Genomic DNA, 8,760 nt, shown 5'->3' with positions numbered 1-8,760 from the left:
TGTGTGTGTAGACTCCTGTGGACCTGGTCTTATCAAAGCAGCGATTCCCCAGCAAAGCTGTGGAAGGGCTTCTTTCCTGTTTCAGAGATTTTCGTGCTAACCAGGATACTTTATTTCCCTCTAAAGCAGAACGGAGTGCTTGTAGGAGATTCAGTCACTCGAGGAAGTTGGGGGCTTGCCTCTTGGGAAGAGAAATGCAGGTATGAAAGCTTTCGGGTTTTGCACAGAGGAAATGGAAGGGATTCACGAAATGTGTTTCAAATTAAGACTAAACCAACACTGCCAACAGATGACTCTGAGTCTCCCTTTATTCCATCTGAAATTTTACTTTCCGCTTTAACTTCATGGTGGTGCTCCCCACGTCCCAGCCCCTGCGGCCCCCTTTCAGACACCAGAGATGCTGAATCTTGCCTCTCGCTCCCACTCTGTCCTGGAATCTGGACTGCCTGTTCTTGGGTTCCTTTCCCTCTTCTGTTCTTGAACCTCGCTCATCTTGGAAGCCAAAAGCCTAAAGCCTACTTTCTTTACCCTCACTGAGGTTATTATTTCTCCGAACTGGACGTTAGATTGAATACAGATGATGTGAGTTCCTGATCATTCTGGGAGTGACTGAAACGAAACAGAGAAAGTCATTTATACATGACATCGTGTCATTAGTCTAAGAGGTAGCAGGGCAGTTTGCCAAGTGAAACCAAGTTTCTGGTATGTCAATGACTGAAACCTCCTTGAGCAGCGTCCATGCTTCTAGAGTGTATGGTGAGTTTCATCTCTGCTGTAAGTTACCATCTTGCCAGCAGTTTCATTTTTTATGTCCCATATCTCGGTGCCAGGTGCATGTGACACAGGAGATGAAAAATAAAGGAATAAATTGAGGGCAACCTCTATGTCAGCAGCAGAGTGCTTCTCAAACACGGTGACTTTCAGAATCACCTTGAGAGCTTATGAAGAACATGGAGTGAAATTCTCTGCTCTAATGCTAATCACAGGCTTCTGAAACATACTACCTTCCATGATCAGTTATCCACTGCATCCTGCTGGCTCTGGTGACAACTGCTTGGCTGATAGTGAGCAGAAGAGTTGGGTTGGTCTTCTCTTTATCCCAACCTACATTCGATGGTGGCATCTATACATACAAGCACTGGAGAGAGAGCAGAAAACAAACTGAGAAGAGCTGGGTTTGAAAAGTGGGCAGAGGTAAAGTTTGAACAAGATGCCTGAGTACTGGCCATGACAGGTGGAAGATTTATCTAAAGTCTGATGAGAGACAATTGTATTTACTCAGAATCGTATGCACTTACAGTTTTTCTTACATTTGCAATGATTGAATACCTTTAAATGCCAGCCATCTTAAGCTATAGTAAAATCCCCATTGATGGGATTGTGATAGGATAATTGGCTCATTCCTGTTTCATTACCTGACAGCTCGAAATGGACACATGCAAAACATTTACAATATACCCATTCTACAGAAAACAAGACTTATGGTCAAAGAAGGTGAAAACAGTTGTCACATAACTTCCATGTGGCAAAGTTGAAGTCATGCTTGTCTGGCTGTTTGTGTACCCCCACCGGCATTTATTGCCTTGTTTTGTCTTTATACCTCCTCTGGTTGATGGATGATGTCATGCATTGACCAAAAAGGTTTCAGCTGGAAAAAGGCCCGTGAAATCCAGAGGGACCATCCAGTAGAGAGGCCAACAAAATAGCATGTGGCAACCTTCCAAAATTCCACCCCAAAAATGGAGCGTTTTAATTTATACCACTTAAAGGTACTCTAAGAAGAACATTAACTCGGACCAATGCTGCCAGACAGCTCTATGCTTTATAATACTGTGAAGATTCTAGCAGTTCTTTTTAGAATTAGGTGCTAGAGTTGGAGGAAAAAAAAAAGCCTATCTCACTACATTTTTATTCAAATAATACATAGAAATTTTGAACAACTCTGAAATTTAGTGGCACGCAGTTATAAATCCAGTGAGCTAAACCATGCTGGTTTTCATTATACTTCCATTTAATTTTCTAATTAATCTCAGAAAACATTAATTAATTTTGTCTTTTCCACAGTTGGCCTGGCACCCTTGGGCCTGAAACACACAAATATTGCTGGCCTCGAGCAGTAGTAATCAAAATTTCTAATTTGTTTGAGCACGCCACTGTCTTTCTCCTTACTTCTTTCTCTGACGGGTACTTTAAGAATCCTTTAACCCCTTGGCTTTAGATTTTCTACGAATTCATGAATGAAAAAATCAGTAGATATCTCAGGCCAAAGAGATATGATAAGACAGAAATAAAGCAGGTCGAAGTTTTGATACAGAGACAAGAGTCGGACTCTGTGCTGGGGAATTACTTGTTTACGTTCCGGAGTCATCGTGATCTGGTGCCATTTTGAGTGTGGCATTACCCTGACATCTGCCCAGTGACCCCCTCAGGATTGACTGCCTGACTCATCACATAGTGTTTGCAATGTTAACTCACAATTAAGTCTGTGTCGAACCACAGAAAAATGGACACCCCTAAATGCCAAAAGCGTTAGAGTGGTTAGTTGCCTCTTACCTTTTTCCAGCAAAAGAATATATCTCATAATTTCACTTTTTGCCAAAGCAACAACAAACAAACAAGCAAACAAACAAACAGGAGAGCACAGGCGATTTCCATGTGTCAGGGAGTCCAGTTTTGGAAGCAACGAGAGAAGAGTGTGTTACATAAATGCTAAAATGCAGTGGGAAGTGACTTTTGGGAAAGATATTTGAGCTGTAACGCCAAAACATCATTTAAAATGAGTAATTTGTCTCTGTTGACTACAAAGGGCATTTAGGCTTTCTATATTTTATAATGTATATGTTGAAGAAGTCATCATGCCGTTCCACTGAAAATGCCTTCGAAATTTTATTGTGAAATATACCAATAAAATGTTTGCACTGTGTACTTAAAAACAATAATAATAAAATTAATGCCCTTGGACCCACAACCGAGATTCGGAAACAAAACATTTTCTGTCCTTAGCAATTCCCTCTGTGCTGTCATCAAGAGTAGGTCCCTCTTTCTCAGAGAGATAATTATAATATTATCTTGAATTTGTGCCAATTCTTTGCTTTTTCATTCTGGTTGTATTCATATACCTATATCCTCAAGCACTACTTTATTTACTTTCACCTGTTTTAGAGCTTTTTAATCAGTAACTGTGCCATACTAAATTCCCCTTTTTCAATATTATGCTTTTCAGATCCATTCATATTAATGGATGGCCAGTAATTCACTGATTTTGACAGCTGCACTTCATTATGTGAATATAGTAACATTTAGTTGTCCATTGTCATTACTTAAGGTTATTGGTTGTTTCCAGGATTTATTATTATTATTGTTATATTTTAAAATATTTTAAAATATTTTAAGATATTTTAAAATATTTTATTTTATTTTATTTTATTTTATTTTATTTTATTTTATTTTATTTTATTTTATTTTATTTTTAGAAAGAGAGAGCACACGAGCAAGTGGGAGGGGCAGAAGGAGAGAGAGAGTCTTAAGCAGACTCCATGCTCAGCACAGACCCCAACACAAGGCTCAATCCCATGACCTTGGGATCATGACCCAAGCCAGTAGACAAGAGCCAGATGCTCCACCGACTGAGCCACCCAGGTACCCTTCAAAGATTTATCATTATGAACAATGTTGCTATGGACATTTTCAAAAGCATCATTTGGTTCACTTGTGCAACCAGGTAGGATTGGACGTAGGGATTGAAAGGTACGCTCATGTTCAGCTTTAAATGGTAATGCCAAACATTTTGCCAAAAGGTGTATCAGTTTACCCTCTTACCAGTAGTGAAGTTTCTGATATTTCACATCCCACTCCATGTTGGATATAAACTGATTTAAAAATTTTTTTTAAATGTTTATGTATTTTTGAGAGAGAGAGAGAGAGAGAGAGAGAGAGAGAGAGTGTGAGCTGGGAACGAGCAGAGAGAGGGAGACACAGAATCCAAAGCAGGCTCCAGGCTCTGAGCTGTCAGCACAGAGCCTGACACAAGGCTTGAACTCATGAACCACAAGATCATGACCACAAGATCATGACCTGAGCCGAAGTTGGATGCTTAACTGACTGAGCCACCCAGGCGCCCTGGATATAAACTGATTTTTTAAGAAAATATTTGACAATTCAGTGGGTGGGAAAATGTATCTTATTGTAGTTAAAATTTGTATTTCCATGGTTCCAAATAAGATTGAGGCTCTTTCCATGTATATAAGAGCCTTTTTATATATCTTCAGTGAAATGTCCTTCCACGGCATTTGTCTTAATTTAAATAGTCGATTTGTTTTTCTCTTTTTGATAACATTAGGAGTTCTTTACTTTTTCTGAATACTACTCCCTTGTCAGTTATATGGATTAGCAATATCTTCTCCCATTTAATGGCTTATCTTTTCACCACGATCGTGGCCTTTTTTATAAATAGAAATTTGCAGTATTAAAAGATTTAAATTTATCAATTTTTATTACAATTCCCACTTCTTATGGCATGAATTCTTCTTTGTATTGAGGTCATAAAGATTCTCCTAAAATGTCATCTTAAAGTTTTAATTATTTGGCTTTTGCTTCTAAGCCTTTAATCAACCTGAAATCGATTTTGATGTGTGGTTCAGGTGGGAATCCAATTTCACTTTCTCCCGTATGGGTAACCGACTTGCAAGTTAACAAGTTAGTTTCTGTTCTACTGACGGAGAACGTGAAACTACAAGACAGAGACAGAGGAGATCTCGTTTGTTATAGCTGATAGAAGTAGCCAGACTGTCGTCATTTCTGTGTAGGCTCTCCAAGCCCCATTCCCATAGGGCAGGGGATACCCGAACACGAATTGTGTTATAGGAGAGGAAACCCGCGCTCGCTTTGGCAGCGCATATACTAAAATTGGACCCATACAGAGAAGATTAGCGTAGCCCCTGCGCGAGGATGACGCACAAATTCGTGAAGCGTTCCATATTTAAAAAACAAAAACAAAAACAAAAACAAAAAAAAACAAAGAGAGAGAGAGAGGAAACCCAAGCTTAAGGCACTCAAATCTTTTTTTTTTTTTTAAGTTTATTTATTTATTTTGAGAGAAAGAGAGAGTGAGCATGTGTGAGCGGGGGAGGAGCAGAGAGAGAGACAGATAGACAAACAGAGAGAATCCCAAGCAGGCTCCGTGCTGTCAGCGTAGAGCCTAGCACGGGGCTCGAACTTACAAACCATGAGATCATGACCTGAGTGAAACCGGGAGTCAGATGCTCCACCGACTGAGCCACCTAGGCGCCCCTCAAATCGTTCATGATGGGCAATGAGCCTATCTGAAGTTTGCCCCAAAAGGAAATAATTGTCTTTTTCGCATTAAATTCATTGACTTTTTGGGTTACAATGGATATCTTTAAATATTAAATCCTGTACATAAGATGCATCTCAGTTTATTCCAATCTTTCTTTTTGTCTTAATAAAGTTTTCAAATTTTATCCATAAAGACCATGGCTATTTTTGTTCAGTTAGTGCCTGGACAATGTACATATTACTCATTTGTTCTTATACATCAGATATTCGTTTCTGTAATATTTTGTCTTTGGTACTTCTGTCATAAAGGAACACTATTGGTTTCATTGCTGACTTCAAATCCAATAACCATGCCCATCTCTGATTTTTCCAACAAGCTTTCTGTTGACTTTGTTAGGTTTTCTATGGTAATTATACCATCTGCTGTTAGGCTAGTTTTATTTATTTTTTTCAACAGAAGGGCGGTTTTATTTCATTCTTTCTTGGTTTTTATTCCTCTTTTCTTTTTTAACCTGTATTACAGCACTCCTCAGCTTCAAACCTTACAATAGCTCATTTTACTCAGATCAAAGCCAATCTCCCTACAATGCCTGGGAGGCCTAAGGTGGCCTCCTTACGCCTCTGAACTCGCCAGCTGCTCTCCATACTGGTTCCTTTGCTCCAGGCTGACTCAACACCTTACTATTCCAGAAACTTGCCAGATACAGTTTGCCTCCAGGGCCTCTCCAGGATCAAGTGCTATTTGCATGAGCTGGGAGTCAGTGGCTTCCTCCCACTTTACAACCTAAGCATCGCACTTGCCTTCTCTTGTCCAGATTTTGCTTTACACTTAATTTTATGTCTGCCTGGAAACTTCTTGCCTCAAATACCTGCATGGCTTAATCCCTCACTCCTTTCAGGTCTTTGCTTAGATATTTCTTTGTCAGAACATTTAAAATGAACACTACTTGCCCTACACAAGCACTTTCTATCCATCTTTCTCCACCCCCAGGTCTATTGAAAAATAATTGACATAAAACATTACGTAAGTTTAAGGTGCACCATGTGATGATTTGATACGAGTATATTATGACACGCTATTATAATTAGGTCTCTTAGCACATCCTTCACCCCATCTAATTACAAACTTTTTGTTGTAATGGGAGAACATGAGAGCTCTATTCTCATAGCAACCTTTAAGCATACGGTACAGTATGGTTAATTATAGTCACCACCTTGTACATTAGGTCCCTAGAACGTATCTTCTACCTGGATGTTTGTACCTTTTGACCAATATCTGCCTATTTTCCCCACCCCTCTGCCCCTGACAACCACCATTCTGCTCTCTGCTTCTATGAGTTTGATGTTTTTATATTCTGTACGTAAGTGAAATCATACAGTATTTGTCTTTCTCTGTCTGACTTATTTCACTTAGCATAATGTCCTCAGGGTCCATCCATGCTGTCACAAATGACAGCATTTTCTTCTTTTTTATGGCCGAATATTACTCCATTATGTATATATATCATTGTGTGTATACACACACACACACACACACATACACATACACACACCACATCTGCTTTATATATTCATCCATTGATGGATAGTTAGGTTTTTTCCATGTCTTGGCTATTGTAAATAATGCCACAATGAACATGAGAGTACAGACATTTCTTTGATATGGTGATTTCATTTTTCTCTATGCATACTTAGAAGTGAGATTGCTGAATCATACGGTAGTTCTGTTTTGAATTTTTAAAGAAATCCTTATACTATTTTCCATAGTGGCTGCATGAATTTACATTCCCACCAATGGTACACAACAGTTCACGTTTCTCCACATACTCTCCAATATTTGTTATTTCTTGTCTTTTCGATAATAGCCATTCTAACAGATATGAAGTAATACCTTGTTTTGATTTGCTTTTTCCTCATGATTTAGTGATGTTAAGTACCTTTTCATATACTTATCAGGCATTAGTATGTCTCTGGAAAAATGTGTATTTAACTTCTCTTCCCAGTTTTTAAATTTTTTTTTTTTTAACGTTTATTTATTTTTGGGACAGAGAGAGACAGAGCATGAACGGGGGAGGGGCAGAGAGAGAGGGAGACACAGAATCGGAAACAGGCTCCAGGCTCTGAGCCATCAGCCCAGAGCCTGACGCGGGGCTCGAACTCACGCACCGCAAGATCGTGACCTGGCTGAAGTCGGACGCTTAACCGACTGCGCCACCCAGGCGCCCCATCTCTTCCCAGTTTTTAACTGGGCTTTCTGGTTTTGCCATTGAACTATATGAGTTCCTTACAGATTTTGGGTATTAACCCTTTATCAGATATATGGTTTGCAAATATCTTTTGCCGTTTCATACGCTTTTCAATTTGTTCATTATTTATGTGGCTGTGTAGTGGCTTTTTATTTTGATATAGGTCCACTTTTAGATTTTTGCTTTTGTTGCTTGTGCTTTTGGTGTCATTTCCAAAAACCCATGGACAGGACTGACATCAAGGAGTGTGTTTCCTGTGTTTTCTTCTAGGAATTTTACAATTTCATGCCTGTGCTTAAGTCCTTAATGCATTTCCAGTTAATTTTTGCTAGCGGTGTAAGGCAGCAAATACTATTCTTTTGCACGTGGATATCCAGTTTTCCCAGCACCATTTATTGAATAGACAATCCTTACACAATAGTGTATCAATATACTATTGAGTATTCTTGGTTCTGTTCTCAAATATTAGTTGACTATATATACTAGAATTTATTTCTGGGTTCTTGATTCTGTTTCCTTGATCTGTGTCTCCAACTTTGTTCTTCCTCAAGATTGCTTTGGATATTTGGGGTCTCTTGTGATTCCATGTGAATTTTAGGATATTTTTTTCTCTTTCTATGAAAAATGCCATTGAAATTTTGATGGGGGTTGCATTGACTCTGTAAGTGGTGTTGGGTAGTATGGACATTTTGGCAAGATTAATGCTCATAATCAATAAATACAAATTATCTTCCATTTATTTGTGTCTTTAGTCTTTTTCATCAGTATCTTATAGTTTTCTGTATATAGATCTTTCATGCCCTTGGTTAAATTTATTCCTGTAATTTATTATTTTGGCGGCTATTATAAATAAGATTAGTTTATTTCTTTCTTTTTCAGATAGCTCGCTGTTGACATGTAGAAATGCAACTAGTATTGTATGTTGGTTTTGTATTGTGAAACTATTGAATTCGTTGATTAGTTCCAACAGTTTTTTGGTTGAGTCTTTAGGATTTTCTATATGCAAGGTTAAATTATCAGCAAACAGAAATTATTTTACTTCTTCCTTTCTGATTTGAATGCCTTTTATTTCTTTTTCTTACCTTATTGCCTGGCTAGGACTTCCAATACTATGTTGAAAAGGAGTGGTGACAATGGACACCCTTCAGGTGCCTGGGTGGCTCAGTTGGTTAAACATCCAACTCTTGATTTGGGCTCAGGTCAAATCATCTCTATAATC

At 38.6% G+C, this 8,760-nt stretch overlaps 1 non-coding gene across 1 annotated transcript; it reads left to right on the top strand.

Annotated features, from left to right (window-relative positions):
• The first annotated feature begins 4,875 nt into the window (after nucleotides 1–4,875).
• On the top strand, nucleotides 4,876–4,982 carry LOC124504531 (U6 spliceosomal RNA). Its single transcript, XR_006960487.1, has one exon. It is a non-coding gene; the product is annotated as a U6 spliceosomal RNA (small nuclear RNA).
• Nucleotides 4,983–8,760: the final 3,778 nt, after the last annotated feature.

The sequence above is a fragment of the Lynx rufus genome, unplaced genomic scaffold (assembly GCF_022079265.1).
Source record: "Lynx rufus isolate CCGP_SWC_20201006 ecotype Redwood Valley unplaced genomic scaffold, mLynRuf1.p SCAF_8, whole genome shotgun sequence".
In the NCBI taxonomy this organism is placed as follows: Eukaryota; Metazoa; Chordata; class Mammalia; order Carnivora; family Felidae; genus Lynx; species Lynx rufus.
Note: the sequence above shows the minus strand (reverse complement) of the source record. Positions and strands in the feature narration are given on the sequence as shown.